The 22,752-nt window shown below is 41.6% G+C and overlaps 1 protein-coding gene across 6 annotated transcripts in view; it reads left to right on the forward strand.

The window, feature by feature from the left end:
* Positions 1–870: 870 nt before the first annotated feature.
* The window catches only part of LOC140201515 (1-acyl-sn-glycerol-3-phosphate acyltransferase delta-like), a 135,365-nt gene continuing 113,483 nt past the window's right edge, over positions 871–22,752 (forward strand). For 2 of the 6 annotated variants that reach the window (XR_011886891.1, XM_072265757.1), the window contains exon 1: positions 871–1,001. The gene's annotated coding sequence lies outside the window, so the exon portion shown is untranslated. Of the gene's footprint in view, positions 1,002–1,189; positions 1,214–21,237; positions 21,353–22,752 lie in introns of those variants that run through there. The other 4 variants (XM_072265755.1, XM_072265753.1, XM_072265754.1 and 1 more) reach the window with 3 other exon arrangements.

Consider the following 22,752-nt stretch of genomic DNA (forward strand, 5'->3'; position numbering starts at 1 on the left):
GCCCTGAGTTTCATTTTCTTGCAGGCATTTACATGAAATAGTAATAAAATATTATATTTAAAATACACTCTGCATAAACAAAGGCTGAAAAGCGCCAATGTGCAAAAGACAAAATGCGTAAATAAAAATAATATCGAGAACTTGTAAAGAGTCCTTGAAAGTGATTCGGGTAGATTGTAGACATTCTTCAGAATGCTTTATTTGTTCAAGATTAGCGGCTATTACCTATTGTGTTAGTTGATACATTGGAGTACAAAGCAAAAATAGACGTAAAGGATCAAAATGGTAATGTATTACAGCACATCACGCAACCCTCGTGTGGTCCCTTAGGTTACAAGGGCATAGCTGAGTGGAGAGTGATTTGGCTCCAAGTTTCTGTAAGCTTGGGATTCACAATGAATAGTGACATATCAGTGCCCATCTACCCCTGTTGTAAGTGGGGCGGGTTGCATTATGTCTTCGGCCTGGGGGGCTGTGATAGAATGAAACAGCCGGCTGTTCCATCACCATCCACGTCCGACGCTTTATTTGAATATGTTGTGAATTTATAAAATTCATGTGTCGGGCAAGGATGCTCGGCGTATAAATCTGTTGGGTGTGCATATTCCGATTCGAGGCGTTCGTAAATCACAAGCACTGTAGCTGACGAGGTGTTTGTACGGCGGGGAGCCGGGCCAGTTGCAGCTTGAACTGGTATATCGCTAGATTGCCCGTTGGTATAACGTGCACGCAGCCCATCCTCCGGAGGAGAGGAAGGGAGAAACGAGTGAGTCACCGACTGGATGAGCAAAGCTGTATCGGATCGGACCTCTGAAAGGAAGTGACATGCAATGGGGAGACGTCAGCAGAGAGCACATTTCTCCTCTAAACCCAGCCCCTGGGTGGAGCCCCACCCTCGCTGCGCCGACTTCGGTGCCTATTGAAAGTGAAGTGGTACAGATAGCTCGCTGCACACTCACTGGAATACACGTGCCGGGGGGCCGCTGGTGAAAAGGTTGGAGGTAAATAGTCAGTCACGTCCGCCCACTCTCCGATGCGTGCACATTGTTTGAAAGCTTGTTGAATGTCAGAGTACGCAAGTAGCCCAGCATCGTGGAGGCAAACGGGGACGGGCTGGGTTATACTGTATTCTCGTTTTGCGTGGAGTTAAAACGGGGACACGTGGTGGTGAGGGCTCAGAGTTCAGACAACAGCGAGGGGGTGACTGTTAACGGTAAGAGTGTCTGATAAATCCAGCTTTGCCGGTTTGCCTTTTTTTCCGTCATCCTTCGCACTTCCAGTTTTCTGTTGCCCTGGTTACAGTCAAGTCCTGTCAAAACGTTTTTTCGGAAATGCTGCATTTGTTCCGTTGTAGTAATAGTAACCGAGCCCTGAAAAGCACAGCAGCTCGTACGTAGAAAATCACATCGCACAATTGTACTTTTTTCCACCCCAAGGGGGTGAGCTCATTGCTATAGCAACGCTATTTACAGCTGCTTTGCCAAATGTGCTGCTTGCCACTGAAGAGGCCTTTGCTTACGACAAAGTAACCTCCTCTTTTAAAAAATATTTTACTCTCTTTAACACCTTCCCAGTGTTGGTATGATTACTAAAGAATGCAGATGTCGTTGTATTGAAAGTGAAACAATCGTATTAGTTGCTGGAAACAAAAAGGGAGCAAACGGCTGCCTGGCATCCTTGAATGACGGGTTCTCTTTAAAGGCTCCATGACACACAATAACGTTTTATTTTATTAACCACAGACATTAAAGGTAGAATCTTTTACCAAGTAAAAGACTTTAAAGACATTGCCGGATTACAGTTGAGATAAGTTTACTGATTTTGATGACACAGAGGCACAAATCTCTTTTGAAGGGAAACTACAGTATGCAATTTAACCAGTAAGTTAGGGAAGCTAATTTGAGCTCGGGATCCCCCATGACTACTGATTGATTTACAGTACTTTGCTGTTCCATTCTGTACTAGTATCTACTCCCTTAATGTCCCCTTTATTTCCAAGAACTTGCTGGGCTGTGCATACTATTTTCCAATTAGGCGCATTGCAAAATGTCAAGGCTCATATTTACCATCTTAAATATCTTTTTAATAGGATTTCAGATTTTTATACAATGTCAATTGCTGTCCAGCAGAGAGAATTGTTCAATTTCTACATTAGGGGATTCTCTAGAGTTATCAAGTATGATAATTTCATGTTTCTGTACATATTTGTCGCTAGTTGCCTAATTAGATCTTTCTTTCTGTCTTCCTTTTTGTACTTCATCTAATATTAGTTCACCTTCTATGATTCTGCCAGGGATCTTTTCCAATTCTTAAGTTTTGCGGTTTATGGAGACATACTGTTCCTGAATAAAATGCAAGGATGTTAACAATGTTGCACATCCCTTGGAGAAACTTGGCAATCTCTAACAGTTTTAAAGCAGGTGTGCTTGTTAATTGCAGTATTTCTGCTTTGTGGAAGTTAAAATCAAAGTCAGTTTTTTCTCCATCTTTGGCTGGTGTGCAACTCTGTTGGAATGGCCCAGGGGTGGCATTACTGGCATGGACAGGTGAAATAACCTGGCAAAGTTCTGTATCTTGCTGACACCACGGTGAAGACATCATGGTGAAAGGACCAAACTGTAGTAATTCTAGGGTTAAAATCTCAGATGATTGTCATTCTCTGAGTTACTGTTGGGCCAAGTTTAGATGAGCCGAGAGGCTTATAGCCTGATGCCTTTAGATGCATGAGCTTTGTATGAAACATAATCAGCAATCTTGAGGAAAAATAAAGGGGTGCTGTACTCACATTACTTTATTAATGGCTTTTTTTTTAGGTTGTGTTTTGAAAATAGTCAAAAAACAGAAAGATAAAATTTTTATCCAATTTGTGTTTCTCACTAAATAGAACATGAGGACAGTGCCTCTAAATTGACATAATGAGTTCAGTTTGTTCAAGTAACATAGAGCGGAGTCATAGGCCAGTTTGCACTAGATCATAAGACATAGGAGCAGAATTAGGCCATTTGGCCAGTCGGATCTGCTCCAGCATTCTATCATGGCTGATTTATTATTCCTCTCAACCCCATTCTCCTGTGTTCTTCCCATAACCTTTGATGCCCTGACTAATCAAGAACCTATCGACCTCCACTTCTAATATACCCAGTGATTTGGCCTCCACAGCAGTTTGTGGCAATGAATTCCACAGATTCACCTCTGTCTGGCTCAAGAAATGTCTCCTTATCTTTCTTCTAAATGGACATCCATCTATTCTCAGGCTGTGTCCTCCGGTCCTAGACCCCCCCACTATAGGAAACATCCTCTGCACATCCACTCTACCTAGGCTTTTCAATATTCAATAGGTTTCCATGAGATCCCCTCCGCAATCACGTCTTGAAATACTTTACTAAGAGCATTTTATTCCCAGTAGGTAGAGTGCTATAGTTTTAGTAGTTTATTGTCTCGGCTTGAGGTAGCACCTTTTGTGAAAAAGCTAAATGCCTTGTATAAAACTGAGTTAGAATCGAGGCTGGAGATATTCATCTTATTATTTGCTGTTCAGATTTATTAATTTGCCCACAGTTCAATGATTCTTTGTTTCTAATAGACTCCTCGTTGTTGTTTTCCATTTCTTGCTTTCCTCACTGGTAACCAACACAAGTCCCTGTGGAAAAGGAGGCGAGGTAACATGTCCTCAGTTGTGTGTGGCATTCATCTCTATAATGGAGATCTCAGGCATCTCCTTTTTACCAGTAGTTTTATGGTTAGGACATGTGCACTTTAAAGTTGGTGCTGTTGCAAATGTCATGTTCTCAGTAATATTTAAGTCAAGTTTATTGTCATTTGACTAAATATGTGTATATAACCCTATAATGTATATAGAAACGGGATGTTTTTCCAGAGCAGGGTGTAAAGCAGGGTAGTACACATAATACACAATAACTTATGAAGGTAAGGATAAATTAGAGTTTTTTATAATATATGTGCATCTTTTGTCTTTTGCACATTGGTTGCTTGTCAGTTGGTGTGAAGCTTTTTCATTAATTCTGTTGTATTTCTTCATTCTACTGTGAACGCCTCCAAGAAATGGGGCGCCACGGTAGCGTAGCCATTAGCGTGACGCCATTACAGCTCAGTGCGTTGGAATTCAACTCTGCTGCCATCTTTGCAAAGTATGCAAGTATTCTGCGAGCATGTGCGTTTCCTGCGGGCGCTCCGGTTTCCTCCAACTTTCCAAAGGCATTTGGGTTAGTAGGTTAACTGGTGATGGTAAATTATCCTGTGATTATACTAGGGTTAGACAGGTGGGTTGCTGGGCCTGTTTCACGTAGTATCTCTAAATAAAATAAAAATGAATCTTAGGGTGGTATGTGGTGATATATACATACCTTGATAATTACATTGAGCTTTGAACTTTAAATAACTACGTATTTATATCATAGATTCAGAGATCCAAAGTACATTTATTATCAAAGTATGCATGCAGTATACAACCCCGTGATTCATCTTCCTTACAGACAGCTACGAAATAAAGGAAACCATGAAACCCGTTCAAAGAAAAAAAAATCAACCCCCTCTGGCAAAAAAAACAAATTGCGCAAACAGCAGCAACAAAAAAAAGAGCAAAAAGCATAGAATATTAAACACAAGATCGGAAAGAGTCCAGACAGAGTTCAGCTCAGTGTTCATTATCTGTAAACCACACTGATTCAAAGTCGCCAAAATAGCAGCAAAAAAGGAGCAACCAGAAACCAGAAACACATCATCACATGAACTACAGAGTCCAAACCACAAATTGTGTCGGTTAAACCTTGCCAAGTCTTTTATTACTGTAATATGTCTCAATGCATTGTACAGAAGAGTAATTGTTAGAGGAAAAAGTGACAGAAATGTTGGAGACATGAAGGCAGGTAACTAAATGCATGGCTAAAGAGTTGGCTGTAGGTAGTGTAACACACAAAATGCTAGAGGAATTCAGCAGGTCAGGCAGCATCTGTGGAGATTATGGCTTCTTTCCCCCTTCGTTTCCAGTCCTGATGTAGGGTCTCAGCCTGAAACGGTGAATGTTTATTCCTCACCATTGATGCTGCCTGACCTGCTGAGTTCTTTCAGCATTTTGTGTGTAACTTTGGATGTCCAGCATCTGCAGAAAACTCGTGTGTCTATGTCGTGTTAAAGGTCACAAGTTTTGGTAAGGGAATCGTAGAACTTGGTCCTTAAATAGCTTCACTCGTGGGTGTCGATATCTGGAATGCAAGAGGACAAATTTGGAGTTACTTAGGATCTCAGAGATATTAGTTTGGAGGTTAGAGATGGTACTAAAGGGGAAATGTGGAAAACAGAGTTCCACTCTTCCATGCAGAATGAAAAACAGAAAGGCAGTGTCAGAGAACTTCCTGGGCAGAATGATAGTTCAGTTGCCGTGCCCAAATTGTCATGTTCTACCCGTATAGGCGGGGAGAAGTTACTGCCTGCGGGAGCACCTGGAAGATTGGTGTAGAGCAGGGGTTCCCAACCTGCGGTCCACCGACCCCTCAGTTAATGGTAGGAGTCGATGGCATGAGAAAAGTTGGGAACCCCCGCTGTAGAGCCATGAAACATAGAAACGGGAATAGACCATTTGGCCTTTCTGTGCATTCTGTAAACGTAACTTTGCTAGATCAAATAACGACAGCACAAAAAGAACGTTACTTATCTTTCCACCCGTTTATTTCTTCGAGCTCAGCCAGTGAGTGAACTTGGACCCGACATCAGGGAGAGACTCTTTCTCATCTCCCTGGCGGTTCTACAAGTTCACTGCCCGATGTCAAATTGTCAGAAGTTATAAGGCCACCGATACAAAAGAACAATCAGTTTGATAACCATTCCGGCCAAGTCAATGGACTATTGATACAAAAGTACAATCAATTTGTTAGATACTCCAGCCACCTTAATTAAAGAAAAGAATGTCCTACCTGGTTTGCTGGAGCCACAACTTAATGACAAAGATAAGAACATCCGTCAAACTTATGCTTTAATTAAGAAAGGAATATTCTGTCTAATTTCCATCAGGTACTGCTTTTTGTCAAAATCAAAAGGTATGAAAAGCCCAGAGACATTTGATGTGGATCTGGGCAAACCCTAATTATCTTGCTCCAAAGAAGGCAGCTGTGAGACATTATTCAAACACACTGCAGTCACAGACATAGTACGGAATCCATTGTTTACAGGAATCTTGAGAATCCCCCTTTCCCTTAAACTTTATCATTTCAACACTGTGACGGTCTAGCTCAGTGCTCAGTTCTTTCTTTCTCCCCACCAAAGACAACAAATGCCATGGTAGATTAGGCTGATCTTTTCATTACATTCCTCATCGGCCCACAGTGTTTCTTTCTGAGGGTGAAATGTTGCTGTTATTCCTTTCCCTGCTGTCTTGTGGTGCACCAGGCAGCAGCCTTGCTGACTCTTTAGCATTATGTGCTTCTTGCGAGGCCCAATTGCGGGCTCGAAGCTCAACCCAGCACAGATGGAAAGTGTGCAAGCAACTGGCCCGATTTGAATCCAGCCCCACTCGCCTTGAAGTCCGGTGCAGATGCCACTACACCACCAGCCGGTTAAGGGTAAAAGGTGGAAGCACTTATCTCTATTAGAAAATCCAAAATGTAATCAATTCATGCTGTTGGCTCTGTTTGAGAAATATTCAGTAATTTGCTGCTTAGTCATACAAAATGTATAGAACTTGTTGAGTCTGAGGTCCCCACTGCTGAAAATTGTGAAGGGAGCATGAGATGAGGTGGGCTGGGGAGGGAGGGGGGTTGTTGTTGGGTGCTATTGTGATGTATGAGCACGTTAACATGTCTCATTGATGCCCAAGGTGAGTCCGGTGCGGTAGCCAGCCTGGCCTAGAAATGATGAAGCTGCTTAAAGGTACAAATCATTGCTTGCGTGGTAGTGTAGCGGTTAGCATGACGCTTTACAGCGCCAGCGTCGAGGGTTCAATTCCCACTGCTGTCTGTAAGGAGCTTGTATGTTTTCTCTGTGATTGCGTGGGTGTTTTGGTCCACAGACGTACGGGTTAGTAGGTTAATTGGTCAGAGGGGTGTAATTGGGTGGCGCTGGCTCATTGGGCTGTGCTGTATCTCTAAATAAAAAAAATAACCAAGTTGGAATCCAACTGAGGAAGCATGCAGCCAGTATAGTGTTAGACAGATGATGAAGAAGGAGTTGTCCCAGGGAAATAATTGTTTTTGCATCTAGGAAAAAAATACTTTCTGAAGTGCTCTCTAACTGATGAACGGTGTTGCAGTGTAAGGAACGAGGCAGCCAATTGGTACTTAGCAAACTCCTCGAAGGTAGGGGGGTGTTCCCAACCTTGTTTATGCCATGGAGCCTTACTATTAACCGAGAGGTCCATGGACCCCAGGTTAGGAACTCCTGCTCTACGGTGTGATAATAACAAGATAATCAGTTGCAGTAATGTCTTTTGAATAATAAATATTGGATGGAGGGAGCCCACTGCTCTGCTTCAATTTGTAGCATGCAAACTTGATCAACAATTCAGTTTCAGATTCATTTATTTATCATATAGATACTTTATTGATCCCAAAGGAAATTACAGTGTCGCAGTAGCACTACAAGTGCACAAATAAAAATACTAGAAGAGAAGTAGAAAGAATGAAAAAATAAGTTACCACAAACAGGCTAACGGGAGGGGGTCATCACTTCCCTAGCTATAGGTTGACTCCTTATAGAGCCTAATGGCTGAGGGTAAGAATGACCTCATATAGCACTCTTTGGAGCAGTGGAGTTGTTTTAGTCTATTACTCGAAGTGTTCCTCTGTTCAGCCAATGTGGCATGCAGAGGGTGAGAAACGTCCAGAATTGCCAGGATTTTCCCTAGGGTCCTTTGTTGCACCACAGCCTCCAGTGTCCAGCTTGACTCCTATAAGAGCCAGCCTTTCTAATCAGTTTATTGGGCCTGTTGACATCACCTGTGCTGGTGGTACTGCCCCAGCACGCCACTGCATAGGAGATTGACTGGCGACAACAGACTTGTAGAACATGTGAAGGAGAGGCCTGTATACTCTAAAGAACCCCAGTCTCCTCGGGATGTAAAGGCGACCCTGGCCCTTCTTGTACACAGCCTCTGTGTTGGTGCTCCACTCAAGTGTGTCATCCAGATGCGCACCCAGGTACATGTAGGTCCTCACCACATCCACGTCCTCATCATCGGTTATAATAGGGAGCAATGCAGGCTTAGTTTTCCTAAAGTCTATCACCATCTCCTTTGATTTACTAATGTTGAGCTGAAGATGATTCAGAGTTATGGACATGCTATGTTGGTGCTGGAAGCATGGCAACACTTGTAGGCTGCCTGGTCCCATCGTTGCCGATTTGATTCAGTGGATACGATGCATTTCACTGAATGCTTCCATGTACGTGTGACAAATAAAGCTAATCTCTTGTTTATGTTATCTTGTCAAAGACCTTTCTAAGCCATATATGTACCTTTTTGCCACACTTTCCTTGTAAATGTGCTTAGTTATCTCAAGGTCCAAGGTACATATATGTCACCATATACAACCCTAAGATTTATTTTCCTGTGGACATACTCAATAAATCCATAATAGATTAAAAACTATAACAGAATCAATGAAGGACGGCAGTAGCTTGGGTGTTCAACTAGTATGCAAAAGACAATAATCTGAAGTGTAAGTTTGTGTGAGTGTGTGTGTGTGTGTGTGTGTGTGTGTGTGTGTGTGAGTGAGAGAGAGAGAGAGATTGGGTGAAAGAATTTAGAATGTAATTCTATTGCACACTCTGGAGCAGAAGGTGGCAGTAATGCACAATTAAGCTGGGTGCCAACCACCATAAAACAAGATGAAGAAGAAGACAATAACCTGTGCAAATACAAAAAAGAAATAATAATAAATAATAAATATCAAGAACATGAGACGAAGAGTCTTTGAAAGTGAGTCCATAGGTTGTGGGAACATTTCAGTGATGGTTCAAGAGCCTGAATCTGGTGGTGTGAGTCCTGAGGCTCATGTACCTTCTTCCTGATGGCAGCAGCAAGAACAGAGCATGTCCTGGGTGGTGGGGTCCCTGATGATGGGTTCTGCTTTTCTCTGACAGTGTTTTGTGTAGGTGTGCTTAATGGTTAGGAGGGCTTTACCTGTGATGGACTAGGCCATATCCACAACTTTTTGTAGGATTTTACATTCAAAGGCATTGGTATTTCCATACCAGGCTGTGATGTATCCAGTCAATATACTCTATTCAGTCAAGCTTCTGAGGCAGTATTTCCCAAGAACAAAGCTGACCATCTCTAATCTATCCCTTCCTTTCCAAGTGAAGCTGAATCCTATCCCTTGAATTTTGTTTTTCTTGATAGTTTATTTACTAATAAGGTGAAGAATCTCAGCAGGCACACTTTGTGGAACACCAAATGTCAGTTTCCATTGGTTCTGCCAACTCTTGAGCAAGGAAGCCGCCTGCTTTGATATAAACACAACAGCCTCATTGAATGAATGGGAGAAATCAACCGCTGGGTGTGAAGGGACAGAAGCAAATATGAATGCATTTGATTCAATTAAATTAGATTAATATTTTTAATTTTCAGGGGTTAGTCTTTATTTTCTTGTGATCTTTTATTCAATAACAGTAATAGCTGAAAAACCTGTACACAAGACAGACAAGCAACCAGTGTGCAAAAGGCAACAGATTGTCCAAATACGAAAAAAGAAAAAGAAAACAAACAGTAATAACAATAATTAGAAAATGAGTTGAGGAGTCCTTGAAAGTGAGTCCATAGGTTGTGGAATCAGTCCAATGTTGGGGTGAGTGAAATTATCCACTATGGTTCATGAGCCACAGGTTGAATGGTAATAACTGTTCCTGAACCTGGTGGTATGGGCCCCAAAGCTAAGGGGGCAGGGTTCAGTGAAGAGTCAATGAAATGGCATCTGCTGTTGACCTATTGTGATGGTAGGCAAACTGGAGCTGATCCAAGTCACTTCTCTGGCAAGAGTTGATATGTTTCATCACCAACCTCTCAAAGCACTTCATCACAGTGGATGTAAGTGTTACTGGACGATAGCCATTGACACAGGTTAATGCGTTGTTCTCGGGCACTGGAATAATTCAAGCCTGCTTGAAGCAGGCAGGTACCTCATACTGGTACCTGAGAGGTCAAAGGTATCAGTAAAAACTCCAGGCAGTTGATTAGCACAGGTCTTCAGTACTCTACCACGTACACTGTCTGGGCCAGATGCTTTCCATGTGTTCACCCTCCTGAAGGATGCTCTCATGTTGATCTCAGAGACTGAGGCCATAGGGTCATCAGGGGCTGTGGATATTTGTTCAAAGTAAAGTTATTATCAAAGTACATATGTCATCATATATAACCCTGAAGTTCACTTTCTTGTGGGCATACTGAATAAATCCAATAACCATAAAAGAATGAAAGACCGCACCCACCAGGGCAGACAACTAGTGTGGAAAAGACAACAAACTGTGAAATACAAAAATAAATAAATACATAGATAAATGGATAAATAAATAAGCAATACATTTCGAGAACATGAGATGAAGAGTCCTTGAAAGTGAATCAGGGGCAAGTGAAGTTATTCCCTTTGGTTTAAAAGCCTAACAGTTGAAGGGTAATTGGCAGAACCAATGGAAACTGACATTTTGCAGGTGTTCCACAAACCATGCCTTCTGAGATTCTTCACGCTAGTAGTAAAGAAGGTGTCAAGAAAATAAAATTCAAGAAATAGGATTCATCTTCATTTGGAAAGGAAGGGGTAGATTAGAGATGGTCAACTTCGTTCATGGGAAATGCTGCCTCAGAAGCTTGATTGAATAGATGTGTAGTGGAGAGTATATTGACTGGCTGCATCACAGCCTGGTATGGAAATGCCAATGCCTTTGAATGTAAAATCCTACAAAAAGTAGTGGATACAGCCCAATCCATCACAGGTAAAGCCCTCCTAACCATTGATGGCAGATCCTTACATTGTAAATGATTAGACCCAAGTTGCAAAACTATATTTCAACAATTGGTAAATCCTGACATCTCAGCTGAAAAGTGGTGTTTAAGTACTAATTAGATATTATCTAAACTCAAACTCACTATTGAGTACATCTACAAAGAGTGCTGTCATCAGAAAGCCACATCTGGAATCAAAGAACCTCACCATCCAAGCCATGCTCTCTTCTCACTGCTGTCACCAGGAAGAAGGTACAGGAGCCTTGGGTCCCATACCACTGGGTTCAGGAACAGTTATTAGCCTTCAACCATCAGACTCCTGAACCATTGTGGATAACTTCACTCACCTCAATTCTGAACTGATTGAGCAATCTTTGGACTAACTTCAACAGACTCTACAGTTCATGTTCTCAGTATTAATTGTTTCTTTGTTGTGTATTTACACAGTTTGTCTTGTGCATATTTATTTTCTTGTCAGTCCTTGTGTGTAGTTTTCCACTGATTCCATTGTATTTCCTTGTTTTACTGTGAATGCCCGCAAGAAAATGAATCTCAGGGTTGAATATGGTGTAACACATGTACTTCGATAATAAATTCACTTTGAATTTTAGACAAAAATTGACTTGTGCCTTCTGGCCATTGGCATGTATTTACTCTAATGTACAGTTATTGCACAGGTGTTCTGCATTTGTCTGGGCATAATCTATGCAAATTGCAAAAAACTAGATTATATTGACTACAGACCGCAGTTAAATATTCCTTCTGTTTGTTTTCATGTTGTTAAAGGATGATGGCTTAAATTTGAGGATTTGGACTTTGGAATTCTGCGAAAAGTATTTTCTATGTTGCATATGCTGTGTCCTGTGGCTCCTGTGTGATTCAAGAGGATGTTGGATTCAGCTGGGATAGGGAAATGTGGTAGTGATACTATCCAAAGTTGTGTTAGTTGTTATCTGAAAAGCAGGTTGCCGAGCTATTCCTGAAGCTTCTGGGAGAAATACTCTCCCTATTCTTCTGGCAATTCAAGGATAATTTGCATGCAGATTATTTTGGCTCTTTGTGATATGAAAAGCTTAACTTATTGCAATTTAACACAAGTACAGAACTAATATGCACTGCCGTAAGGTTTGTATTGGCTTTGTTTCTTGCTGCTATTGTGATGTAAATAAGGCCTGTTGGTCCTATTCCCATCCATATGGTGTCCTGGCTAGTGTTGGGTCGTTCATGCTTCATTACAACAATAATATATTTCAAAAATACTCTGAAAGATGCTACATAAAGACATTCATTCAGTCTTTCTATTTAGCATCTGTAGCCAGGTTTTCAGAATCCAACGTAAATTTATCATCAAACGACACAGACAGACAGACAGACAGACACACACACACACACACACACACACACACACACACACACACACACACACACACACACTCTCTCTCTCTCACTCTCTCTCTCCACCCCCCCCCACATCCCCCCCGATTTGTTTACTTGTGGGCATTCACGGTGGATACACAGAAACGCAGTAGAATCAATCAAAATCTACGCATAACCGATGTACAAACTGAGCAAATAATAATAAATAATAATATTGAGACCATGACTTGAAGAGTCCATGGATAAGAGACCTTATTCACTCAGAAGGAGCAAGAGCTTAAATTTCTTGTTAGCCATTGTGATGCTCCATAACCTAATACTTCAGGAACATATTCCTGCCCAGTTCTCTGTCATGGGTTTTGCTGCTAAATGTGTGCCAAAACTAAAAATAAAACCAAACTTTCAATTTGCAGTAATTTAGCTTGTGCATGTGTGTGCGTCACTGACATGATTTCTTTAAATTTTCCCCCACCCAATCTTTTGATAAATGTTACAGATGCATTTATGTGACAACTATCATGAGTATCTGCTTCATGAATCTATAAAGGATGACAGAATATGATTGATTTGTCAGAATTAGAATTGGGTTTATTATCATTGTTGTGAAATTTGTTTTATGACAGCAGCACAGTGCAATACATATAAAAGAAGTTCCAATGAGAATTATTTAAAAAAAACACACAAGTAGTGCAAAAAACAAGAGCAAAATAGATGCAGTGTTTTTGAGGTACTGCCTTTGGAAGATGCCCTCGATGGTGGGGTGACAAATGCCCATGGTGGAGCTATCTGAGTCTGCAGCCTTCTGCAGCTTTTCCTAATCCTGTCAGTTCCAGTTAGAATGTCTGTACTATACTGTATGTGTGTATTTAACCTCATTGTAGGGAATGAGAATGGGGAAGTGTCTTTGGAAGAATCCTCTGGAAATGGTGACGGTTATTTGTTAAGTTTTAAGTGAGTCATGGGGAAGAAATGGTTTATGTTAGGGCCCCTTAAACTAGGGGAAGGTGGATTTCGATAGGTTAAGACAGGACTGGAGGAGTGGATTGAGAGCAGTTGCTAGGGGGAAGAAGTTACATTTGATAAGTAGGTGGCATTTAAAAGCAACAGCAAACAGCTGGTTAAATCCCTGCAAGGGTGAGAGGCAGTTACTTGAGAATGAGGGATAGAATTCAAAGGAAATTTGTTATCAAAGTATGTATATGTCACCATGCACTACCCTGGGATTGGATCTCTTGCAGACATTCACAGTACAAACAAAGAAATACGATGGAATCAATGAAAAACTGCACACTGATAACCAATGTGTAAAAGACAAAATGCAAGTCAGAAAAAAACAAATAAGTAAAGAAATAAAAATGTGAGAATGTGAGTTGTAAAGTCTTTAAAAGTGAGTCCATAGACTGTGGAAACCCTCGGTGTTGAGGCGAGTGAAGTCCATGCTGGTTCAGGAGCCTGATAGTTGAAGGGTATTTGTTCCTGATCCTAGTGGTATGGGACTTGAGTCTCTTGAACCTCCTTCCCGATGTCAGCTCTTAGAAAGTGTCTGTGTACATCCAGTTCATAAACAAAGGATGAATCCAGTAGCAATAGAATGAACCTCTGAAAGAACATTCACCAGGAGGATGCAACTGTTTGAGAAGGTGGTTACTTGAATAATTACTGATGGACAGTCAATGCTGGCAGTGGTATTCATTTCACAAAAAAAAATCCTCCTGAGTGAAAGTGAGGAGTTGAAAAAAGTTGCACTCACTTGAACCCAAAGTATATGAACATCTGCTTCCCCAGTACAGGTATTTGACTATTGGAATGAAGTCCTGCCAGGAATAGTTGCTTGTTCGTCCACAGGCAAGAAGTTAATACCGGCTTGCATTTAGTTTTCAGCTGAAGTATGACTTGATCAAACAAAACAAGCTTGTTAAATAAACTGCCAGTGGCTGGCGGCCAGAAATGATCTAGTTTCTTGGATCGGGTCTCAGAAGTTTCACTGGGGGAAGTGAGGAGGGACAGACAGGTCATGTGTTTGGTTGGCTTTTCAGAAAAAGTGCAACACTTCACAGATTACTCTGAAGATGTCCGTCATTGGCACGTTCAGTTCTGAACTGGTTTTTCCCCTGGAGAGCACCATGAAAGACTTGCAAGCTAATTATGAGGCGGCAAGGTAGCTTTAGTGGTTAGTGTAATGCTATCCCATCGTCGGCGACCTGGGTTCAATTTCCCTGCTGTCTGTAAGTAATTTGTCTGTTCTCCCCACGACTCTGTGGGCTTCCTCTGGGTGCTCCAGTTTCCTCCCACATTTCAAACACGTACGGGTTAGTAGGCTTGTTGGCCAGATGGGTATGATTGGGCTGCATGGTCTCGTTGGGCCAGAAGGTCCTGTTACTGTGCTGTATCTCTAAATAAAAATAAAATCTCTGTAAGCGCTCCTTCTGCGGCTGAAAAATTATTTTCACGCGGACCAGTAGCATGGTGAGTTGCTTACAGGGACTCCGTAGCTGTGTGTAAATGATGGGATAAATCACCTTTAGCAATCATTCAGCATGAATCAACTGTTACTGTAAATGAGGCATGCAAGGGAATGAGAACAAAAAGTGAAAATTAACATGCTCCATGCAACCGCTGATTGAAATAATGCTGTGTGTGGACATGAAAAAGATTCAAATAATAACAGCTACTTGTTTATATAAGTATGACCAGCACACCTTGGGTATGAAAGACTAAAATGCATAGTTGTCTTGGACGATACTCTCTTCGTGCTATTTCCATCGAGAAGAAGGTCCCTCACCACCAGGTTCAGGAACAGTTATTGCTTTTCAACCATCAGGGCTCCTGAACCAGTGTGGATAACCTCACTCACCACAATTCCAAACTGATTCCACAACCTACTGACTCGCTTTCAAGGACTCTAGGACTTAATATTATTTATTTTTTATTTGCAGAAATTCTTCTTTTGCACAATGTTTGTCAGTCTCTGTTAATGTATAGTTCCTCAAATTCTGTTATATTTTATTTTCCTGAAAATGAATCTCAAGGTGGTATATGGTAACCTTGATGATCAATTTTACTTTGACAATCCTTCTGTATTAAGAATGAGATTTTAAGGGTTGTATCTTGACTGCCGAGGGATACACTGAGCAGCAAGGTCAGATAGTGTTCTGGGTGCCTTGTGTGGGGGCCACTCCAGTGCTCCATTGAAAGTGTCAACTATGATCTGGAGTTTGATTTCTGAAAGCGTGATGCTAATTGTAATTAAATGTCCAATGCTAAGGTGGAAACAACAAAGATTGAACGACTTGCCAGTTGTCCACTGCAATGACAAGCCTGTGTGGGGAGGGGGAGTGTGGTAATGTATTGTCCTGGAGTTGGAGGAGTGGGTGGGAGGGAGGAAAGCAGAATGTTTTGCTGTTGCTGTTCTGTTTTTCTTGTGCTTTCCCTTGTTTTGCCAATCATTGTTTTGGCACTGGAACGTGTGGCAGCTCCTATGGGCTACTGCCAGCATACCCTTAGCTTGCGTTGGTTGCTAATGCAAATAATGCATTTCACTCGATGTTTTGATGTACATGTGATAAATAGACCAGAATCTGACATTGAAGGCTAAACAGGCTGGAGTGATAATACAGTTTATCTTGGCTATAGTCTGCATTGGGATTGGTCCTGCCTATCTTCCACTGTTAGGACCCTAGCTAGCTGGTTGCTATGGAGTGTAGGTAGAACAGTAATTTCCATTGTGTCAAAGGCTTTTTTGAAGTTAAAGTCTGGTGACTGGTGATGCCACCTCTTTTATGTGGATCTATCATTGGGTAATTATCTTATCTCTTTTCTCTTCATAACACAGAATCCACATTGCCACTGGTAGGAAGCTCCTTGCAGATACTTTCTCAGAAGCAGGTACCCCACTAGACTGGTCTCCTTTTGTGAGACTCCCTGACAGTGCTCTTTTCCCCTATGTGAAATAGTGAATTCAAGATGAAATACTTAGACATGGAAGTATTTTATTTTCTAATTGCACTCTGGCTGTTTGGACTTCTACACCTTCTGCCAGGCCAGGGTAGCGCTTGGACTGTAGCCAATAATGCACTTGGAACAGAACCAAGGACCCTGTGATCAGTGATCAGAATCTCTATTGACACGATCTTTGAAGTGCTTTGTTCAGCAGGCACTGACTGCATCCATCCTTGAGCTCTCCACAAGTCTTTGCTGTCAGTGGGATGGGCCCATAGATGCTTGGCCAAGAATGGTCTTGTTGGGCTTGCAGGTATGGGCTAGTGTGCTCTTTCCACCAATAAACTATTAGATTTTATTTTGTTGAACCTTGTCCTTGGATGCCTGCCTGGCTTCTTTATAGACCTGGGCTGCAAGGGTATCCTGACCCATTATCCAGTCACTTGCAATGGTAAGGCAATCTATTGGCACCAGTGTCATAGGTAGGAAGAGCGAGGAGGTCCTCGAGAGAACTTAGGAAGCTAGGTAGAAAGCCGAAATGCTCTGGATTGCTGCCTGTGCCACATGCTAGTGAGGGTAAGAATAGGATGATTTAGCAGATGAATGTGTGGCTGAAGAATTGGTGCAGGGGGCAGGGTGTCAGATTTCTGGACCATTGGGATCTCTTCTGGGGAAGGTATAACCTGCACAATAGGGATGAGTTGAACCTGAGCTCCAGGGAACTAATATCCTTGTGGGCAGGTTTGCTAGAGCTGTTGGAGAGGGTTTAAGCTAATTTGGCAGAAGGATGGGAAGTGCAGTGATAGGGCTGAGGATTGGGCAGTTGGTTTACAAGCAGAGTAGTGTGTAGTGAGACTCCTAGCAAAGACAGGCTGATGATAGGACAGAATTGCAGTCAGTGGGATGAGTTGCAGTGTAAAACGGGGTCAAAATCAAAAAGGATGATGAAAGCCGGACTGAAGGTGCTACATTTGAATACGTGCAGTGTACGGAATAAGATAGGTCATCTTGTGTTGCTGTTAGAGATTGGCAATTATGACGTTGTGGGCATCATTAAGTAGTGGCTGAAAGAAGATCATAGTTGGGAGCTTAACATCCAAGGATACACATTGTATTGAAAGGACAGGCAGGTAGGCAAGGGGTTGGGGTAGCTCTGTTGGTAAACAGTTCAATCAAATCCTTGGAAATAAGTGATGTAGGATAAGAAGATGTAGAATGCTTGTGGGTCGAGTTAAGAAATTGCAAAGGTAAAAAGACTGATGGAAGTTATATACAGGCCTCTGAACAGTGGCCAAGATGTGGGCTCCAGATTACAACAGGAGAAAGAAAAGGAACGTCAGAAGGACAATGTTACAATAGTGATGGGGAATTTCAATATGCAGGTAGATTGAGGAAAATCAGGTTAGTGCTGCATCCCAAGAGAGTGAATTTGTTGAATGCCCTCAAGATGGCTTTTTAGAGCAGCTTGTGGTTGAGCCCACTAGTGGATCAGTTATTCTGGATTGGATGTTGTGTAATGAATTTGATTAGGGGGCTTAAGGTAAAGGAACCCTTAGGAGACGGCAATCATAATATGATAGAACTCACCCTGAATTTGAGAGAGACAAGCTAAAGTCAGATGTATCAATATTACAGTGGAGTAAAAGGAGAGGCATGAGAGAGCAGATGGCCTAAGTTGATCGGAAGGGACATTAGCAGGGATGATGGCAGAACTGCAATGGCTGGAGTTTCTGGGAACAATTCAGAAGGTGCAGGATAGATACATCCCGAAGAGAAGTATTCTAAAGGCAGAATGATACAACAGTGGCTGACAAGGGAAGTCAGAGTCAACATAAAAGCCAAGCAGAGTGCATAGAATGTAGCAGAAATTAATGGGAAGTTAGAGGACTGGGGAAACTTGAAACCAACAGAAGGCAACTAAAGCCATAAGGGAGAATGAGATGAAATATGAAGATAAAATAATCAACAATATCAAAGAGGATACCAAATGTTTTTTGGATATATAAAGAGTAAAAGATAAGAGTACATATTGGACTGCTGGAAAATAATGCTGGAGAGGTAATAATGGGGTCAACAAAATGGTGGATGAACTGAATAAGTGTTTTGCACCATGCTTCAATGTGAAAGACACGTAGAATGCTGAGTTGTTTGAGAGTGTCAGGGGTCAGAAGTGAGTGCAGTTGCTATTACTAGGGAGAAGCTGCTTGGGAAACTGAAAAGTCTGAAGGTAGATAAGTCACCTGAACCAGATGGACTATACCCTGGGGTTCTGAAAGGGGTAGCCGAAGAGATTCTTGAGGCATTAGTAAACATCTGTCAAGAATCACAAGATTCTGGAATGGTTCTGGATGACTGACAAATTGCAAATGTCACTCCAAGAAGGGAGGGAGGCAGAAGAAAGGACAAAATAGGCCAATTAGCTTGACTTCTAGTTGGAAAGATTTTGGAGTTGATTGTTAAGGATATTGTTTCAGGGTACTTGTGGGCACGTGATAAAATTGGCGAAAGTCAGCATGGTTTCCTTAAGGAAAAGCTTGCTGACCAATCTTGGAATTCTTTGAAGAAATAACAAGCAAGATAGACAAAGGAGAATTGGTGGGTGTTGTGTACTTGGCTTTTCAGAAGGCCTTTGACAAAGTGCTGCATATGAGGGTGCTTAACAAGTTAAGAAGCCAGGGTGTTACAGGAGGGATCCTAGCATGGATAGAGCATTCTGATTGGCAGGAGGCAAAATGTGGGAATAAACAGTGCCTTTTCTGATTGGCTGATAGTGATTAGTGGTGTGGGGACCCTTTCTTTTTACATTTCATGTCAATGATTTGGATGACAGAATTGATAGTTTTGTGGCTAAGTTTGTGGACAATATGAAGATAGGTGGAGGGGCAGGTCATGTTGAGGAAGCAAGGAGATTGCAGAAGGATTTGGACAGATTGGGAGAATGGGCAAAGAAGTAGCAAATGGAATATGATGTCGGGAAGTATATGATCATGTACTTTGATAGGAGGAATAAAGGTGTAGTCTATTTTTTTAAACAGGAAAAAAAATTCAAAGATCTGAGGTGCGGAGGGGCAAGAACTCCCTTGTGCAGAATTCCCTAAAGATTAACTTGCAGGTTGAGTTGATGGTAAGGAAGGCAAATGCAATGTTAGCATTCATTTTGAGGGGACTAGGATATAAATGCAAGAATGTGATGCAAAGTCTTTATAAGGCATTGGTCAGACCACACTTAAGTATTGTGAGCACTTTTGGGCACCTTATTTAAGAAAGGATGTGCTAATGTTGGAGAGGGTTCAGTTGGAGGTTCACAAAAATGATTCTGTAAATGAAAGGCTTGTGGTATGAGGAGTGATTGATGGCTCTGGGCCTTTACTCACTGGAATTTAGAATGAGGTAGGATCTCATTAAAACTTATCAAATGTTGAAAGGCCTATATAGAGTTGATGTGGAGAGGATGTTTGCTATGGCAGGGTAGTCTAGGATCAGAGAGCACAGCCTCAGAACGGAGGGGCATCCATTTAGAACAGAGGTGAGGAGGAATTACACTAGCCCAAGGGTGGTGAATCTGTGAAATTTGTTGCCACAGGCGGCTGAGAAGGCCAGGTCTTTGGGTTTATTTAAGGCGGAGGTTGTTTGTTCTTGATTAATCAGGATGTAAAAAGATAGGGGGAGAAGGCAGGAGATTGGGTCTTGAGAGGGAAATGTATCAGCCACACTGAAATGATGGAGCAGACTTGATGGGCCGAAAGGCTTAATTCTGCTCCTATGTCTTATGGTTTATGAAACAAAATCTGAGTTTAATCTCAGATGCAGATAGTTAACAGGAGAGGTGCATTATGTTTACATATGTTTTCATTTAGAATGCATGTATGCAATTTCCCAGGGATATAAAGATCACAAGGAACATGCTTTTAGATCTGAAATCAGAATTTGAATCTGATTTAATATCACTGACATGCAGTATGTCATGAAATTTGTTTTGCAACAGCAGTACAGCGCAATACATAAAAAAAACTATAAACCACAATAAGATGTATAGAAAATTAAATAAGTACTGCAATTCATATAGGGAGCAAAAATAGTGCAGTTCATTGTCTGTCCAGAAATCTGATGGCAGAGGGGAAGAACCTTTCCTAAAACGCTGAGTATGTCTTCAGGCTCCTGTACCGTCTCCCTGATGCTAGCAATGTGATGAGGGCATGACCTGGATAATGGAGGTCCTTAATAACGGATGCTGCCTTCTTGAGGCATTGACTTTTGAGGACGTCCTCGATAGTGAGGCTAGTGCCCATGATGGTGCTGGCTACGCTTACAACCCTCTGTAGCTTTTCTGATCCTGTGCATTGGCCCCTCCATGCCAGACAGTGATGCAACCAGTCAGAAAGCTTTCCACGGTACATCTGTAGAAATTTGCTAGAGTCTTTGGTGACATACCAAATCTCCTCAAACTCCAAATGGAGTATAGCCACTGATGTGCCTTCCTTGTATGTTGGACCCAGAATAGATCTTCAGAGATGTTGATACCCAGGAACTTAAAGCTGCTCACCCTTTCCACTGCTGACCCTTTGAGGATTGGTGTGTGTTTGAAACTAAAATAGATTTAGAATTCTAAATTATCTCTTCCATTTTCACACTTCCCCTCTCAGAGCACTTTCAAATGCAACCACAGGAGAACAAAGCCCTCTCAACTTTGCCCTTCCTATATTCTGGGAGCTTGTGCATGCTTTCCAAGTGAAGCAGTAATTTTCTTGCATTCCTTCCAACTCTGCTTGGGATGTAGAACAAGATCTTGGCATGTTGCTGCCTCTGGGCTCAACAATATCAAATAATGATACTATTCCAGACAATTACCAGTGTTTTGGTTTGTTTCCTAAGATTTCATTTCACTCTATGTTCTGATGCAAGTCATAGCCCTGAAACATTAACTGTTTTGCTTCTAGTAAATGCTACCTTACCCAAGTATTTCTTGTATTTTTCAGAATTTTTAAAATATTTTGAACTGAGAAGTAAATTTTCAATGGAGGATCAACACGTCACTTTCCATCTGGGTAGCCTCCAACCTGGCAGCATGAACATCTATTTCTCGAACTTCTGGTAATTTTCTCCTTTTCCTTTTCCTTTTCCATTCTTCCTTCTGGCTCCCCTCTCACCTCTTCCCTTCTCTCCACCTGCCCATCATCTCCCTCTGGTGCCCCTCCTCCCTCCCTTTCTCCCATGATCCATTCTCCTCTCCCATCAGATTCCTTCCTCTTTAGCCTTTTACCCCTTCCATCTGTCACCTCCCAGCTTCTCACTTCTTCCCACCCTCCTCACCTGGACTCACCTATCACCTGCCAACTTGAACTCGCTCCCTCCCTCACCTTCTTATTTTGGCTTCTACACCCTCTCACTTCCTTCTAGTCCTGATAAAAGGTCTCAGACTGAAATGTTGACTGTTTATTCCTCACCATTAATGCCACCTGACTTGTTGAGTTTCTGCGGCATTTTATATGTGTTTCTCTGCGTTTTTGGTATCTGCAGAATCTCTTGTGTTTAAATAAGGTTTATGCTTGCTGTGAGCATAGACGGTTATTGTTACCGAGAGTGCGAGAATGAGTCTACTGAACTGCAAAACCAGAAGGCATTTCAGAAATGTGAACTACATGGGTTATCATGTTCTTGTGGTAAGGAAGGGGCTTGTAATGGAAATAAAAACAAACTCACAACAGGTCAGGTAGGTCAGGTCTGGATTCACAGTTAACAATTCAGGTTAAAAACCCTTCGTTTGAATCATCTGTGCAGTGGTTACTTGGAAAAACAAAGCAGAACCGCTGAGAGACTGAGCAAGGGACTCAACATTGTATGACACGCTTCGAAATAACTGAGATCCAAGTCTAAAAAAGTACATTCGATCCTTTATTACAAAACCAGCAAAGGCAGATGATCTTATATAAAATTTTAAAAAACTATTGAAACTAGTGGAGTGATAGTGAAACAAGCAAATTTAACGTTATGAAATTAGCATGTAGCAGTCAACAAAAAAAATCCATGTCCCTGGCTGACTCTTAACTAAAAACTAATGGCATGAAGGGTGAATAGGTGAAGGCTCATCTACTTCTACCACGCCCCAAACCACATGACAAGTTACTATAACACATAATTACCTCAACACAAAATATAATACGACTGACAGCTCCTACAGTCTGTCTCTTTCCCTGCAGATGCTGCCTAACCTGCTGAGCGTTGTCAATATTTTCAGTGACTGCAGCATTTTGATACTCATTCACAAGTTACTTACTTGTTATTAGTTAAGTCTGCACACTGCTATGTGTGTTTTTAAATGTTGCTGCTGTAATGAAAGAATTTCCCACTCAGGATCAATAAAGTATTTATTATTATTATTTATTTTCTGTTTGAATATAAACTGTGTTCCCATACCTTTGCTTAACTAGCCCCACATTTACAATTTGATTTAACTCCAGGTGGCACCTTCTAAAATGTAACACACAAACAAA

This window comes from Mobula birostris, chromosome 8, assembly GCF_030028105.1.
Source record: "Mobula birostris isolate sMobBir1 chromosome 8, sMobBir1.hap1, whole genome shotgun sequence".
NCBI lineage: Eukaryota > Metazoa > Chordata > Chondrichthyes > Myliobatiformes > Myliobatidae > Mobula > Mobula birostris.